Source organism: Malaclemys terrapin, chromosome 1, assembly GCF_027887155.1.
Source record: "Malaclemys terrapin pileata isolate rMalTer1 chromosome 1, rMalTer1.hap1, whole genome shotgun sequence".
Classification (NCBI taxonomy): domain Eukaryota; kingdom Metazoa; phylum Chordata; order Testudines; family Emydidae; genus Malaclemys; species Malaclemys terrapin.
The window spans coordinates 162,981,456-162,999,348 of NC_071505.1; the positions used below are offsets into that span (position 1 = coordinate 162,981,456).

At 40.9% G+C, this 17,893-nt stretch overlaps 1 long non-coding RNA gene across 1 annotated transcript in view; it reads right to left on the reverse strand.

Annotated features, from left to right (window-relative positions):
• Nucleotides 1-284: 284 nt before the first annotated feature.
• The window catches only part of LOC128840384 (uncharacterized), a 33,517-nt gene continuing 15,908 nt past the window's right edge, over nucleotides 285-17,893 (reverse strand). The window contains exon 3 of the long non-coding RNA XR_008445642.1: nucleotides 285-342. This is a non-coding gene — a long non-coding RNA (uncharacterized LOC128840384). The remainder of the gene's footprint in view (nucleotides 343-17,893) is intronic.

The following is a 17,893-nucleotide window of genomic DNA, read 5'->3' on the forward strand; positions in this document are numbered from 1 at the left end:
AATTTATTTCAAGTATTTCAGCCTGATAGAATTATCATGCTTTCTTGGCTCCCATCTACCAGCAATTCCACATGTAACCTCAATGGAACTCTTGCTAGATCTTTCAGTTCCTAACATTGCCTCTTAGGCTATTATGCGGTACTGTGGGAAAGCCGTCAAAACAGAATCAATTCACTCTTAACAGTGTTAATGTCTTTCCCAGCAAATAGCAATCAAATACATCCCCAATATATGGTCTCACCTCAGAATGACAAATTCTCTCACATCTAAACCGACGGCAAAGCTTCTCTATCAGGAAACTTCCTCTCTTCCTTCTGTGTGAGCAAGCTCCTTTCTTCCAACCTGCAATCACAGAAAATATCCTCACTCTCTTCCTTGTCTCCCTTGAAATCAACACTTGCTTAGCAGAACGGGTTACCCCTCAGGTGTCCTGGGCTTGTTGGTTGTGGAGCCAGAGGCTGGATTGCAGTAGCAAACAACACAATGTTGAGAGTTTGGCCAGCTAAGTCCACTTAGCTAATGGAAAAGGAAATATACCAAAGCTATTAAAATTAGGTGCTCAGTAACTGCTTTTGAACATCCATATAATAATCCATTGAGGCCAACAGTGTTGGAAGCTATGTTTTGGCTTCCACTCAGCTCTAGCAAGGCAGAACAGCCGACTTTGTTATCTAAGTGTTGTACCTTCATTGCTTGAATTTAGCCATCCAGACTGAGGTATCCACCCTTCCAAAATTGCTGGGAGATTCAGAGGAGAGAACTGTGCCAGTGGGGCCTGGCAGGGACTCAAGGTGAGAATGAGTTGCGGCTGCCTCAGCTGCCAGCAGGTGATCGTGTCGCCAACTTCTGCTTCTTGTACAGATCAATGCCACAACATCCGTCCGGTACCGAGTAAATTACTTGATCTGCTTATTACCAGATTGGAAGAATTCTTCAGTTTTATGTAGATCATTTGCATCTCTGTCTACAGCATGTGTGTTCTGATGGCGCAAATGGATGTTTCCTACTATAACACAATTACTGTTTAGGGAAACCCTTTATTATTGTTGAATGCTTTCATCTCCAGTTATAAAGTGTTTGGGCCTGATTTGCAGCTGGGGTCAACTATCACAAGTCTATTGACTTTAGAGGAACTATGCTGACTTTCCAGGACTGCATCAGCTAAACCTTAGAGTGTGAAGTAGCCTCTGGTGTTACTTAATGTAAACCATTGGCATCCAAAAATGTTAATTCTCAACAAAATTGTTCATTTTTGTCAAATTGAACCCCTTCTCCACTGCTCCTCCCCCAAAACACCTTTCTTGCTCCCCCTTTCAGTAGCTAAAACCTACAACTCCAGCTGAAAAAGGTTTGATTGCTGAAAACTTTTAAAAACACTTTTCCATACATACTTTTCTTTTGCTGTTTTCAGGTCAGGGAAATGTCCTTTTTCTACTGGGTGTGGGAATTAAAATCCTGAAGCCTGTGTACCAAACTTGCAATCTAGAGCTCATGGTGCCCCAGATCTTAAGTCATTACTACTGTTTTGTAAATGAATCAATAGCAATAATACAAGTTATGCTATAGTGACAATACATAAAACACAGAAAGAATGTTCTTTAGTAACTGACTGCTGCTTTCTCTAGTTCTCTCTTCCAGCTAGTAACTTCTTTTAACTCCTCAATATTTTCCTGTTCTCATTCCTGAGGGGAGAGCACATTCAGACAAAGATTAATAAACTGATAAATCTTCATAGTAAACTGATAATATAGCTGCAACACTATGGGGTATATTATGCAGACCTAGTTATGCAAGTGCAGCCACTGGAATTGTGATGACTTTATACTTAGAATACCTCAATTGGTATCAGGTAGCTACAATCCTTACTGGGGTTGAGTGATCTAGCAGTAAGGTAAATATTAGTTTCATGTATAAAACATAAAAAAAATAAAACCATGGCAAATCACCTTCTGCTTTTCTAGAGAGCATCCTTAAAAGGGCACTGTGAAACAGAAGGCTCTGAATATGACCTATCTTAAAATGATTAATTTAGGGCCTGATTATTAAAATTGATGTGTCTTTCAGTTGACTTCAGACTGACTTTTAATCAGACCTTGGTGGGGAGAGTCCCTTCCCATAGACATTTGAAATAACTTTTTTTTTTTTATTTCCATCACTCTGATGCTGAAAAATGAATTAATTAAAAATAGCAGGCACAGCTAATGCATGACCCTTCCACATTTGTGGTGCTGCTGAAAAGGGAAAATGGGTCAACAAATCCCATACTGATAATATTGGCACATTGCTATGTGTTAATGATGCTTATCACATGTGTTTAAGTACCCCAAAGTCATATGTACGTCTGCCCTTTGGGTGAAATCCTGGCCCCATTGAAGTCGGTGAGAGTTTTGCAATTGACTTCACAAAGGGGCCAAGATGTCCCCCTATGAGTTATAAGGACATCCCAGAAGAGTTTGTCAAAGAGAACAGTACATAGGTACAAACCCAGATCATAATTTCAGTTAAACTGGTGTAAATCCAGTACAACTCTGAAGTTACTGAAGTTACTCACCTTATGCTGGTATAAGCGAGATGAGAATTTGGCCTATAGATATTAAAAAGAAAATGTTGGTTTTGAGTTTCTGAGAGAGAATTTCAAATAATAGAGCAGATAAGCAGAAAAATATCCAGAAAACGGAAAACTCAAAAAAGTAAAGAGGCTAGATTATGCAGAGGAGTGATTTTGGGGGAGACAGTGTTTCACCTCTATGTCACGGATTCAAATCAATAGTTTCCTAAAGTAGTTACCAGTGGATTGTTTTTTAGGTACCTATTTCTGGTGGGCAAGTACTGGCAGGAAGCTACTATTGTGTTTGATACTATTTGGCACATGTGTTGGTAGTCTGAACCAGAGAGAATCCAGTGACTGAATGAATACAGAGAATGAGCCTGGAAATGATCCCTACTTAAAAAAAAAAAAATATAGAGAAGCAGCTGTAGGGCAGTTTGAGGAAGCTTGGCCTATCACTCTTCATCCTATGAGATGTAGTTTGTAATGTCTGTGACATTCTATACCTTGGGGGAGCATCCTGTAACCCCCATATTCCTTATTTAAATATAATTGTCATATTGCATAGAAAGAAGGCTGTGTGAGGTATCAGGGGAAAGGTTATGATATGCTGAAAGTCACTATTCTATCTAAATATGTATATCATTAATACATATGAAGTTATGAGAATTTTGTTGTACGGTTGTCACTAAAACATGCTGTGGGTTTGGAAAGGGCCCAGATACTAGCTCTCCAGAGGCAATGACAAGGGAGGTATCCAATACCCAAGTGGGTGCTGAACAGACATCACCAGTCATTGTCCAGCAGAAGAGTTACAACACAATGGCTCACTTGCATAAGGCCATACCAGGGGAATTGCTCAGCCTTCACTTCCCTGACTCAGCAATGTCCACCAGACATGCATGGACTTGTGTTCTCCAAGGACATGGACTAAGCGTATAAAACAGAACACAGGGGCACCATGCTTGCTTGGCTTTTCTCCTGCCTCCACCTATGCTGCAAGCAACAAGGACACTCAGAAGACTGAAGATTACAACAGAGGAGACTGGCCCAGGTTACAGGGGTGAAACCTGTATACTATGAACTGCAATATCCAATGGGGTGAGAAAAACTGCTTAATCGAGACGTTGCCCAGTCTAATAGGGTTGAAAGTTTAGACTGCGTGATTTTATTTTGTTTTATTTATTAAGCACTCTGACTTTTTGGTTATCACTTATAATCACATAAAATCTATCTTTTGTAGTTAATAAATTTGTTTAACTGTTTATCTTTACCAGTGAGTTTGCCCGAAGTGTTTGGTAAATCTGCTCGGGTTTACAAAGGCTGGTGTATATCCATTTTTCATCGATGAAGTGGTGAACCAATTAATCAATGTATATTAATTAGGTATTAAGACGGTCTATTCCTGAGGTACAGGCTGGGGTCTGGGGGGGATTTGGCTGATACCTTGCTCTGTGTGATTCATGAGTGGCTCTGGGAGCATTCATGCAATATAGCTGGGCGTGGGCTCCACATGAGTTTGTGCTGAGTGATAACAGTGCCCGGAGGGCTTGCTGCTTGTCACTAGCAAAGCATTGAGAGGGACAGCCCAGGCAGGAGAGTTACTGGAGCACAGTGGTCCCATAGTTCCAGGCTGCACCCCGGGGATCCTGTCACAGTGTCCCAAAGGACCCCTAATTTAGGCCCACTCTAAACTGCATTTTCCCTGTATTGTCAATTTGGCTCCTTTCACAAGCACTGAAAAGAAACATAATCAGCAGAAGAAAATATGTAATAAAGGACTGTCATTCAGCTCAATTGTAAAATTCACTTAATATAACCTGGATTAGAGATTCTGCCAAGTAACAATGTTTGTGCACTATATATGCTTAGTTAATGTGGATGCACAGTATTGAAAAACACACAGTTATAATCAATTACACTAATAGGCATATTTTATGCAGCATTAGCACTCAAGTGCACTCTCAAAAATTTGAATTGATTCATACCATTTTTTATTCCCTCCCAATCACAGACCTATATTAATTAATATATATTATATAAATAATATAAATAAAAATATCTTAGATTTTGTGAAACTAACAGGATGCTTTCTTCTGGATCAGGATCCAGGCATTGGTTTAGGATCAGAGAAAGGAAATATTGCTTGTGGGTATACTGGATTTTTTTTAAAAAGGTGTGTTTAGTTGAACACAGTTCGCTACAAAATTTAGTAGACCTGTTTGTTAATTACCTCCCCACCCTGGCGAGGGGCCTGGACAGATACTTACAAAAATGAACTTCAGTTTATGCCTCAACATCATTTCTTTGCTTTTTGCATATTCATTGTTACTTACAATTGAATCAATGTCCCCAGTCCTTGGTGCTTGCACCTCTAGCTACCTGAGTGCACTTTGTACTCTGATTTGCAGTTTACTTTGTGGACACAAATTGAGTCAACTAAAGGGTAATCAATGAACAAATGTGAAAACACAGTTTTGTAAATGTAATATAGTAGGGACTGATTCAGTAAGGTGCTGAGCACCTCTTGCAGGATACTAATGGACTAATGTCTTAATAAAGCTAATGAATTAAGGTGTGTGAGCAGCCCACAGACCTCGTTCAGCACTTGACAAGATAGGATTCTTAATGAGTACTTTGAACATTACGAAGGAACACAAATATATTGGATAGTAATTTTGGAGTCTGTAGTATAGGGAAGCTCAGTCACTCAGCCTGATCATGTGGAGTTGGCAAGAAAGAGAACTACTTAGATAATAATGCAATGTATGCAAATGAATGGGAGAAAAGACAGATGCATAGATGTGATGATGGTGGCGTTCGGAAGGATGTGAAAGTGAAGTTCTTCTCTAGTGGACTGATACACAGGGCCGGCTCTAGTTTTTTTGCCGCCCTAAGCCACCCCCTCCAAAAAAACCTCAGAGAGCGCAACTGCCGAAGCGCAAAAAAACCCCAAACCCCACAACCCGGAATGCCGCCCCTGGAATTGTGCCGCCCCAAGCACGTGCTTGGTTTGCTAGTGCCTAAAGCCGGTCCTGCTGATACACCTAACTTCCAACAATGAAAACTTTTTTCTCTGAATAGAATTGGGTAACGTGCAACGTGTGTATCCACTTCTGGGCTAATGTTGACACAAAATTTTATGCATTTATAAGTTTAAAGATGGCACTTTGTTCAAGAACTCAAGATTTTGAAGGAGTTCCAGTGTGTGATTTTCAGCGGCTCTGTTCAAATTTTATTAATATATATTTAGTTAAGAAAGCAGTGTGTCAGAATCACATTCTCAGGGTACATCTACACTACAGGGGGGAGTCGATTTAAGATACGCAAATTCAGCTACGTGAATAGTGTAGCTGAATTCGACGTATCGCAGCCGACTTACCCCGCTGTGAGGACGGCGGCAAAATCGACTTCTGTGGCTTTCTGTCGACGGCGCTTACTCCCACCTCCGCTGGTGGAGTAAGAGCGCCGATTTGGGGATCGATTGTCGCATCCCGACGGGACGTGATAATTCGATCCCCGAGAGGTCGATTTCTACCCGCCGATTCAGGCGGGTAGTGTAGACCTAGCCTCAGTGACTTTTATCAGCCAACATTACACCCTGATGTGAGAGATGCCCGAAAAGGTAACAGTGATCTATTAGTATCTCTTTATAAAAGACATGTTAATTGTGGTACTTTTATATGAAAATTAGCTAAAATATTGCCATGTGCTACACTGTAAACTGAAGAGCTCAAAAAGTTTCCTCATCAAGGATGAGCGAAAGAGTTGGTTACTCTAAATAGCTTGAAGACCCATACTGCTTATGCTGACATATGTCATCTAGTTGGAATTTCCCTCCATGCATCTAACTGAACACGAATAGCAGCTGTTTTCTTGGTTCCTATTTCTCAACAATAATTTGTTGTGAATGAGAAATCTTCTGTCCATGAATACAGTAACTCTCATTCACAAGAATATATATATATAAAAAAATGAACTCCCAAGTTCCAGAGTATATGCCAAAAAAGTTGTCTGTCTCTTCTTAATCATTCACAAATCTATTGTGTGCCTTGTATAGAAAACCAAACAAAACCCTACTCCCCCCCGAACATTCCACCATCCCCCACACACACATACAACTTTTCTGAAAGGTAGAGTGTGGGAAACTTGTTAAAACTGAAGGAAGTTTACTGAAAATATCAGTAAATTTGGATAAATTGAAGCAAGTGATGTTAGAATATTTTAGTGTCAATTGAATGCAGTACAAATAATCTCTTCCAAATTTAATAATCCTCAAATTAAATCTAATGGGTAAACCCAGAATAAACATTATGGTGATGTCTTACTTTTTATCTGAAAAACTGTGCTCTGTTTAGAATTGGTCAACATTTTACTTTAGAAAACATTTTTGGTTATAACTAGCCTTTTTATCAACCTTTTTCATTAAAATTTTGATTTTATTTCATTTGAAAATTTTCTGTGTATTGATGAGAACCTCCACCCCAAAATGAAAGATTGGTTTTTTTCCTACTCCTGATATCAAGTAACACACAGGGGAGAGACAGAAAAGGAAAGGAGGAAAAAAAGACAATCAGTTTGGGCTTTTTTTATTGAAAAAGCCAAAAAACGTTTGCAATAAACTTCTAATGAAATTTTTACCTTGAAAAAACATTATCGCTTTCCACCCAGCTGTGATCCTATGCATTTTACAGGCTATTTTTTGGCATATGTGAAATTATTGTCCCATCAAATGGTAAGACCCAATTCAGATGCCTCCTCCAGCCCCTTCACAGTACCTTGGGAGCATGTGCAGAAAACAGACAAGCCATGAGGGGCCAGATCAGAATTTCCCAATGCAGAAGCATGTTGGCAAGACAAGACTTGAATCCATGTCTTCAGTTTCAAGGTATAATTTATAAATGTGACATGGGCAGGCACGGATTCAGTCCTCTAAATATTTTGTCCATAGAGCCTGTAGTTCAGAGTGACAGGGTCCTTGCTCTTTCAGAGGTTCCAGCTCCCGCTGTTGTGTGCACACAATTCAGTTTGGTCTGTCTCTTCTTACCACCTTCTGATCTGAGGAGAAATGTCATTTAGTACTTTTCTTCTTAACCTTCTAGGTTTCTTGAAGGGACAAATGATAATTATTGAAGATGTATTTTATACTAGGGCTGAACAGCTGGCTAGCTGATCTCTTCTATTTGGGTTTTGCAGCAAAGCATTAGTGATGTGCTTATATCCATGATAAGAGATGAAGTGGTAGAGAAGGCATTGGCCTGGATCTAAAAAGATATGGGTTCAGTTCCCAGCTGTGTCACAGATTTTGTGAGTTACCTTGGGCACGTCACTTATTTTATGTGCCTCCACTTCCCTTCTGTAAAATGGGGAGAATAGTATTTCCTTTCCCCACCCTTTATCTGGCTTCTATATAGTCTCTTCAGCGAAGTGACTGATTCTAACTACATGTATATCTAGTGCCTAGCACAATATGGTTCCAGTCTTAATTGAGGTTCTCTAAGCACTACTGTACTAAAACAGCGTAGTCACTGATTTCACAGACACACAGGTAAACTTAATTGTAAGATTAAGCTGAAAGAAAAACTGTATTGCTATCCAAGTATTAATGTAGGAGGTGGGGTGGTGTGGAAGGCCAGTAGTTTTCTGTATTCCCTTTGCTAAGATAGTTCATTTTGGCATGAATGTTCTCCTTCTAGCTACAATTATTTGTGCTTACAATGGTTTCAGATATTGCCAGTGGTAGTAATAAAAGAAACTGAGAACAATTTCTAGAGACTACTGGCACCAATAAAAATTAAACTAAGGGGGGGAATGTTCTACTTTTGTGGAGATCTCCATAGCTGCACCAAAAGTGCCAGCATTGTTGATTCTTTCTTGATTTATTAAAGTACAGGTTCTGCCTTAGGGTCCTTTTAAAAATATATCAGAAATGAATATAATATACTGGAGTGAGATCCCTTTGGAAGTGGCAAACTACTTCTTACACTCTGATGGATAAGATGTTGGAGAAAGGAAGAATTTTGCTGTGTATCTATAGACACTACATGCCAGGCTAAATTCAGAGGTGAATCTAGGGCTGCATCTAATGGAGTACAAGGTGATGTAACTGGCACCTTCTCCTGGTCTCTGAAGCATATACATGGCAACAATTACACTCTCTCCCACTTACCAATATGTAATTTAGGCCTCCTTACATATTAGCTCTGATTGTCATCCACAGGCGGTTAAATTGGGCTAACTTACATACTGAAGCACTGAAAGAGAGGAGTGTAGTAGGAAAAGCAACAGCCTGAAAGTGCACTAGTTTCACAGATATCAAGGCCAGAAAGGACTGTTGTGCTCATCTAGTCTAAGCTCCTTTATAACATAGGCCATAGAACTTCCCCGCAATAATTCTTAGAGCAGATCTTAAAAAACAAACAAAAAAACGATTGAGATTTAAAAATTGCAAGTGACAGAGAATCCACCATGACCCTTGGTAAACTGTTCCAATGGTTAATTACTGTCTCTCTTAAAAAATTACACTTTATTTTCAGACTGAATAGATCTAGTGACAGCTTCCAGCCATTGTATCATGTTATACCTGTCTGTGCTAGATTAAAGAGTCCCTTATCAAATATTTGTTCTTCATGTAGGTACATATAGACTGCAATCAAATCATCCCTTAACCTTCTCTTTGTTAAGCTAAATAGATTGAGTTCCTTGAGTGTCACTATAAGGCAGGTTTTCCAATCCTTTAATCATTCTTGTGGCCCTTCTCTGAACCCTCCTCCCATTTATCAACAATCTTCAATTGTGGATGCCAGAACTGCACACAGCATTTCAGCAGGGGCACACCAGTGCCAATCACAGAACTAAAAACCTCTTTACTCTTGCTCAAGAGTCTCCTGTTTATGCATCTAAGGATTGTATCAGCCCTTTTGACCATTGCATTGCACCTGGGAGCTTATGTTCAGATGATGATACACCATGATCCCAAAATCATTTTCTCAGACACTGCTTCCCACGATAATCTCCATCCTGTAAGTATGGCCTAAGTTCTCCCCCCACCATGTATATATTTACATTTAGCTGTATTAAACCCATTTTTTGTTTATGCCCAGTTTAACAAACAATAAAGATTGCTCTGTATCAGTGACCTCTTCACTTTTTACTATTCCTCCAATTTTTGTGTCATCTGCAAATTTTATCAGAGAAGATTTTGTTTTCTTCCAAGTCATGGATAAAAAATATTAAATCACGTAGGGCCAAGAACCAATGCCTCCACACACCCACCAGAAACACACTAGTTTACAAACTACATGTTGAGACCTATGAATCAGCCAGCTTTTAATCTATTGTATATGCTGTATTATTTTTGTACCATTCTAGTTTTTTATTCAGAATGTCACATGGTACCAAGTCAAATGCCTTGCAGAAGGCTATGTATCTTACATGAGTACTATTATCCTTATCAGCCAAACTTGTAATCACATCCAAAAGCTATCAAGTTTGTTTGACAGGATCTGTTGTCCATAAACTCATAGTGATTGGCATTAATTATGTTACCCTCCTTTAATTCTTTATTAATCAAGTTCTATATCAGCTGCTCCATTATTGCATACCATTCTGCTTTAGTATTTGCTGTCCCAGGGCCGGCTCTAGCTTTTTTGCTGCCCCAAGCAGCAAAAAAAAGCGCCGCCCCCCAGATCCCCCGCTGAGCACCAGGCCGCGCTGCCCCCCCCCAGCCGAGCGCCGCGCCGCCCCCCCGCCGAGCGCCGCCGGAACCCCCCCCCCCGAGCCGCCCCCACGCGCCCCCCCCGTGCTAAGCGCCACCGGAACCCCCCCCCCCGAGCGCCGAGCCCTGCGATGCCCCCCACCGCTGGAGCCCGCCCCCCGCCAAGTACCGCCGGAACCCCCTTCCAGCGCTGCACCCGCGACGCCCCCTCGCCGAACACCACGCAACCGGAGCCCGCCCCCCCAGCGCCACGCCGCCGGAGCGCCCCCTCCCCCCCCGCGAAATGCCACGCCGCGCTCCCCCCGCCGCCCCTTACCAGGTGCCGCCCCAAGCATGTGCTTGGGTGCCTGGTGCCTAGAGCCAGCCCTGGCTGTTCCTATTCTGCTCCTCCTTTCTGTCCCCATAGCATGTAAATTTAAACCAACTCAATATTCTTCACTGGAAGTTAGTGTGTTAAATTTAGTGGCCCAGATTGTGCCTCTGACATTTGAGCAGCGCAGGCACCCTTCATGTACAAATTTTCTCTCTTACCTCACAGAAATGAAGGGTCTGCTGTAGTAATGGTGCCCACTCCCTCCCAGTAGGATCCAAGAGATGCCTATGGCCTGGGGATGTAAATTGTCTGGGCCTGGGGCAAAAATTGGTATGCATGGGGCATAGGCTATGCCTCCAATACCACAGAGCTGATCTGGAAAAGATGAAACTGTCCAGGGCTGCATTAGTTTTTCGGATGAGGTTTTCACTCTGTGACATCCTGGGCACAGCTGCATCCAGGGGTAGTATCTGGTAGCATGGGACACAGGGTGGAAGCCACCAGAGGTCATAGAGGCACAGGGTCTACACATAGGTAACCCTAGCATCCTGGGGTTCTGCCAAATCTGGGAGTGAGTCTAGTGGCCAGTTCTGCTGGAGGATGTCAGAGGATCCTTTATCAGGAGTTTTTACACCTTTCCTAAGGGTGGGGATGTTCTGAGCTGGTTCTACTAGGCAGCCTTGTTTAACTGCTGGAAGCAGGACACAGGTGAAGGGATAGCTGTTTTGTGTGTGTGTATAGTACATATACTTTATAGTACATATGGTCTGTCAATAGTAAGTTAAGAGCCCTTAAAATTGATGGTTGATCTAACGTATACTGTAATTTGGTGCTTTTGTTTAACTTGTCCTCTACAGCATCATTTCTAATTTAGAGCTGGCAGACATTCACCCAAAGGACTCTTCTGATAGTATTTTCTCCAGCTGTAAATATGAAACTATGAACTCATTCAACAGGTTTAAACATTTTTTTTAAATCTCTCCAAAACACAATGCCTACTCAGTTCTTATTTTATGTAATTTTATTTTCAGAATATAAGTAGGATGTAATAGACTTATGGGCATTTCCTGAAATGTTCATTTCTTGTAATTTGACAAACTTTGTTAAAACATCCTGAGTCACATGGTCTATGTGGCATGTTTTCACTTTGTTCTGGTCACATGAAAAGCAAAACTAGTTTATTTTAGATTTCAAATGACGACTTTCAAGTCTCGATATATTTCACACTAAATGTAGTATAATTTTTGCATAAGTTTGCTATTTCATGTAATACAGAAGACATGCAAAAACTGACCTGCTTCAAACAACATAAAAATGAGAAGTATTCACGAATTCTAAGAAGCTGCTTGGTCTTTTGGCAATCTGTTATTGGACAATATTGAATAACTACTTGAGATCAGAAACCGTGTATTTGTGTTTATACAGCATCTAGCATATTAGAGCTCAATCCAATTGGGGCCGGAGGTGCTAATGAAATATAAACAACAAATAACTGCTGAGTTCCTTTAGGTTTTTCATGGCATTTAAAATGAACTACTTTTTCTGTCGCTTTTGTGATATTCCATTCTTGATGTCTTACAACAACCAATGAACTGTAATACACTTATGGGTCATTTTTTCTCACTTTTCTCTTTTGCCACTCTATAATTTTTCCAAAGTTTAGGAAATTTTGGAAACTTAGGGTAGAAAAAAGGGAAAATTATATAATTTTATTGCAAAATTTTTATAAAGGAGAAAACAAGAGGGGAAAAATACAAATTTTAGAAAATTTTGGTTTAAAAAACAAAAACAAAATATTTAGAAAATACTAAATGGGGGGGGGGGGATGTTTTTAGTTGTGAAGAAGGCAATTTGTCTTGGAAAATATGTATCCAATAAAAATGTTGCTCATCTCTACTGATGGTAACAGCTTCCAATAACGTGACCTGTTTTGGAATCTCCTGGGAAATCATGCCCATTTCATGCCATTGTAGGAATAAACCTGTGTCACTAAAGTTGAAATCTCTGCCAAACTCCCTTTCCACATCTTGCATTTTCCCCTGCATTTTTGGAGGCAGACACACTTTCAGGATGTGAACTAAGTGGCTCAATCAAAGATCATATAGTTTAATTCAGCAACTCTTGTTTAGGGAGAGCAAAATCATTGAGAAGCTTTTGCAACTGGGGGTTTCTAGAACAAAAGCCTGAACATAACAATAGCAAATAACAGATACCTCAATGACAAAAGCCAAAGATATCTAGCTGCATTTCAATCAGTATGTGTTCCGAGCTGTTCCTCTGACTTTAAGATACTTTTCATTTCAGTGAAGTTTTATTCCAATTCTTACTAAAATGGAACAAAAAAGTCTGAAGGTGTTTTAATATATCTGGAAGTATTGTTTTAAAAAAATGTGCTGCATCTCAAGAAAGCAGAGATTTTTCTCTGAGCAGTTCAAATGCAGTGAAATCCTGTGTAGTTTGTCAACCATGTGCAAAATGAATTTGTGGGAAGTTGCAAAAACTTTCTAAAGCTTTGTTACCAGACTGTATAGCCAGAAGGAGAAAGACATAATGTCACCTTATTAGTAAAAGATACCTGTATTTTTCATTATGAAGAAGCTTTGCATGATGTACAGATACCAAGACCAAATACCTTAGTAGTACTATATATTAAAATTCTTGCACGAAAGACACAAAACTAGGAAGCATTTTTAGATTTCTCCTGTTCAGTAAAGGTAAACAATGTACATAATATAACATAGTACTAATACATATACTTAATATAGTTTAATATACAATAACGTATTTTCTTGCTACTTCCTGTGAGCAAAATTCCATGTAATTTAGCAAAAACACTTTTTCAAATCCTCATGTTTTGTTCAAAATTCCTAATTCATAACTTATTTTTCTCAGATCTCGCTTACAAAATTCAATTTCCAAGACTGCAGTATCTTGAGTTAATTTTATACATTAAATGTTTTGCTTCGAAGCACTACGTCAGTACAAAGGGATAGTGCAATACAAAAAATCTAGAGGCAGTCACACAAACATTTATCTTACATATACTGACAGAAGTGCATACATGAAGAGACACCATTTCAGAGTGGGAGAAAAGTGGCAAGTGATGTAAATACATCAATAGCACTGCCAAAAATTATAGGCTCTTTCATGCTATTCCTGTTTTTTCCACCTTCTGGTCCAATCAGAAATACGCCGAGAAGACTGTTTTATGTAGCGTTTGGACCCAGGAATTTCAGTGGAACCAGGAAGTGCAGAGGAGCACAAAAATAAGTGAAATAAACATTTAGGGAAACTCTTGTATTTGAATTTTGGGTGAATATTGTGGGTTGGATTTTATTTTATCCAAATTGGTTCACTTCCAGGTTCTCCCTGCAAAATATAATTTATCTGGAAAGAAAATGTATGAAGACACAAAGTCAAATTTAAATTAAGACCACCACTCTGAATTGAAGGGGTTTCTATAATATAATGTTTGCACAGTGACAGCACCAGAGGAAAAGCAAAATTAAAAGGTAGAGTGACAAAGCAAACTCCAGAACATATCTCCCACTCCCATCCAGAGTGATTGATTGGTTGGTTTATCCGGGGAAAGGATCAGGGAGACAAAGTAGGAAAATGTCTAGTGAGACTTTGGAGAATAGAGGAATGGAGCTCAGTAATAAAGGGGGCATCTACACAAATGTGCAACTGAGTGGAAGAAACAATAAGAGTCCCAGCTGTATTATTACAGGCTTTGAGAGAATTTTGAAGAAATCAATCCCCCATGTACTGTTGTATTTTGTTACCAGTAATCTTTGTTCTGATTTCTAGATTGACATTGGTTACACCTACTTATTGGACTGTCTTTCTTTTCTACTTGGTTAAGGTATCAGTTAGGCCCAGAGCATTTGCTATGACATGACATGACGTAGGTTTAGGGAATGAAGACATGATTGCTGACACAGCACTTCTCCTGGATGCTCCTATCCAAGAAGCACTTACCTTACTGGTGACACACATCTGTTCTATTTTGAGTTTCTTTCTGGATCATGACAGTTTTCTATTCTTGCTTGAATGAATGCTAGAGCTGGGTGAATTTTTTTGACCAAAATTATTTTTGAGAAAAATGCACATTCAGTGACACCAAAGCAATTAGGCAAATTTGACACAAATTTGCAAAATGTTTGTCAATGAAAAAACTTAAAATATTTTTTTCAAAAAGTATAATTTTTCTCTGACATTTTCAAAATAAGCGTTCTAATTTTTTAATTCAAAACAAATTTTCATTTTTAAATTCCCTAATACAAACCATTTTTCAACCTACAATGTCATCCTCCTCCCATTTGCTGAAAATTAAAAAAATATTGGTCTTGGGTCAACCTGAAACATTCTTTACATTATTTTTTTTCAGATTTGCCAGCAAACAGAAAAATCTATTATTTGTACAGCTGTATTTATTACATAACACCATCTCTCTGTCAGATTTTCTTGGCCAGATTTTCTGAAACACATATAACAGTCCTCTTATCCTGTGAAGCAATATGCTTTGGAACCTCCGTGGGCTACTTCTGGGATAGAGGACTTTAATTGATTTTTCTATTTCCTCTCATTTTAGAAAAGAATAATGAAGGAGATAGTTATTTTTTATCCCTTTGATTTTTCTGACTTAATACGCTTCAAGGGGGGCCTGAAAAACAACACTTCAAATGATGTACTGACATTTTAGGTCACAGGCATCTATTCTTTTGCCACGTATTAAGAAGTTACTATTGCCTAGCTGCAGATATACTAGTTTGCATGTCCCTTTTTTCATTGCATCCCAATGTTAATATGTAGCAGTACCTCATTATTTGCTTATTTTATACTGTAGTAATTTCAGTAAAGAAACAAAATCTAAATAGTTACTAATAAGGAGCTCTGATGGCACAAAGGAGATGGAAAGCAGGATTTTAAACAAACAGCTGGAGTTTCCCCTTGAGTAAAGGAATTTCCTGGTGATATAAAGGTACCTTATCCAGTTCGGTGCTACCTGATCTTGGCCCCCCGAGCTAAGAGAATGTTAGGGGTATGGCCAGAGCACTCTGGCTTTACTGGGCTGGTGGAGTAGCTCTTGTAGTGCTGTTGTTTGGATAATTTGCCTGCGGCTGATTTTGCCCCTCGTTGCCCCCACACAAGACTTGGGGTGTGTGTGTGTGTGTGTGTGTGTGGGAATGGGAGGGTGAAATAACATGCTGCACTCCCTCTCACATATTCATGTACTGAACAATGCTTGGCTGGACCTGAGGACTTGACCCAACAGAGAACCACAAAACTTGGGCCGCTTGGAACCGACATAAATAATGTGAGAGTTTTGGTGTTGAACATTTTGAACAGAAAGTGCTTCTCACAGCGTGAGAAAAAAGTTTTTCTGGAAGCTGTGGTGGGAAAATGTTTAAATTACAGGGATCTTGGATGGCTTGATACTAAATGCTTTGCTGCTTCTAACACATTGTTACTGTCCTTCTAGTTCTGCCCAGAGGGATATTCTCTGCTGACTCATCTGGTAGACCTGCAGTCTATTGTACATTCCACTGTTATGCAAGGCTTCATTAAGGCACTGAGACACACTTAGAGCCTTGGCTCCTGGAGTCACACGATAAAATGAGAATCTGAGATAACTATAAAAATAAACGTTTCAAACCTCATTGAAGAAAATCTTGAAAATCTGACTGTAGTGGTGCAGTGTCATCTGCCTAACTCTGCAGAGAACCCTGACCAGTAACTCTGAGAGGTGTGAAATGTTCCATTCATCTTAATAGTTTGTCTGAAACCCACTGATCCGAGAGGACCCCTTGCTGATCCCTCCATCACAAAGGACTCTGTGGTAGGGAAGGGGACAGTTAGCTACTGCCATTCAGTCATGGCTCTACAGGGGTGCTATCAGCAGCTCTCTCTCCCTCCCACTCCCTCAGTCCTCCTTTCTCTAGGATGGATTTGAGCCCACTTGAAGATGGGGAGCAGTGGCTTGAGGATAGGGGAGGACCATCCTGCTCAGAGTATGGTGGTAGGCTCCTCACCAGCCCAACAGATGGCTCTTATGTGGGTGGCCATGGCGATTGCTACCCAGGAATGGTAGGACCATGGCCCATTGGTGAGGCCACAGGGGGCTTCCCTGGGGATGTGTCTAGAACCCTAATTGTCTCAATCCAAGATTTATCCCTTATTTAGCATCTGTTCTGGTAATGTGTTGTACCCCTCTCCTATGCACATGCTGAGTCCAGCCCCTATATAAAACTGTTCGTTAGCTGTTCTAGTGTATGGCCACCAATTGGCCAGCACTCTGCTCAGGACAATCACTGCTTCTGTAATGGTAGAGCTACCACTGTGATTCAGCCTTTTTTCCTACTGCCATTTTTGTTCTTCCCATCTAAATATAAAGGAGGAATTCAACATCAATTACTTCTATTGAATTAATATCTTATCAGCTTTTGTTTAAATGGAGACTCACTTTTATGATGTAAATACCACCTTTAAATGTTGTCCTTTGGTAGACATTGTGGCCAAAATTTTCAATATAAAATTACCGTATATACTTGATCATAAGCCAGTTCGTTTATAAGCCGACTCCCCCCCCACCAAGCTAGATAAGTAAAAATGGAAAATTTGTATGACCCATTCATAAGCCAACCCTATAATTCAGTGTTCAGCAAACTTTGGCTCCTGGGCCATCAGGATAAGCCGCTGGCGGGCGGAGATGGTTTGTTTACCTCGAGCATCCGCAGGCACGGAGGTAAACCTAAGTAAGCAAAGTGTTCCGGCGCCAGCTGCTTACCCTGATGGGCTGGGACAGCAACTGATGGGGAAATTTTGGGGGGGAGAAGATGGGGGTCAGGGAGTAACCCCTGTGACCACCCCTCACGTGACCCTACCCTAGCCCAGGACCCCCACACTTTCCCCATCCCATCCCTTCCCACCTTATCTGGGGCCGGGGAGGATGTCTCTGACCTGGCTGGAGCTGCTTCGGGAGGCAGGGCAGTATGGCCGCAGCGTGCTCCGGCAGGCCAGACCGGGCGGCGCGGCTGCAGCATGTTCCAGCCGGCTGGGCCGGGCGGCACAGCTGCAGTGTGCTCTGGCGGGCTGGGCGGCGCGGTCACAGCCTGCTCTGGGGGACGGGGCCAAGCGGCACGGCTGCAGCCTGCCAGCCCCAGAGCTGCAGCTGCTTCGGAGGCTGGGGGGAGAGCAGCGTAGCCAGAGGCAGAGAGACTCTGGCACCGCCTCTTCCCTTCTGGCTCTCCTGGCTGTGCTGTCTCTCCTTGCTCCCTTTGTTGCGGGGAGGGGCTGCGTCCCACCTCTCCCT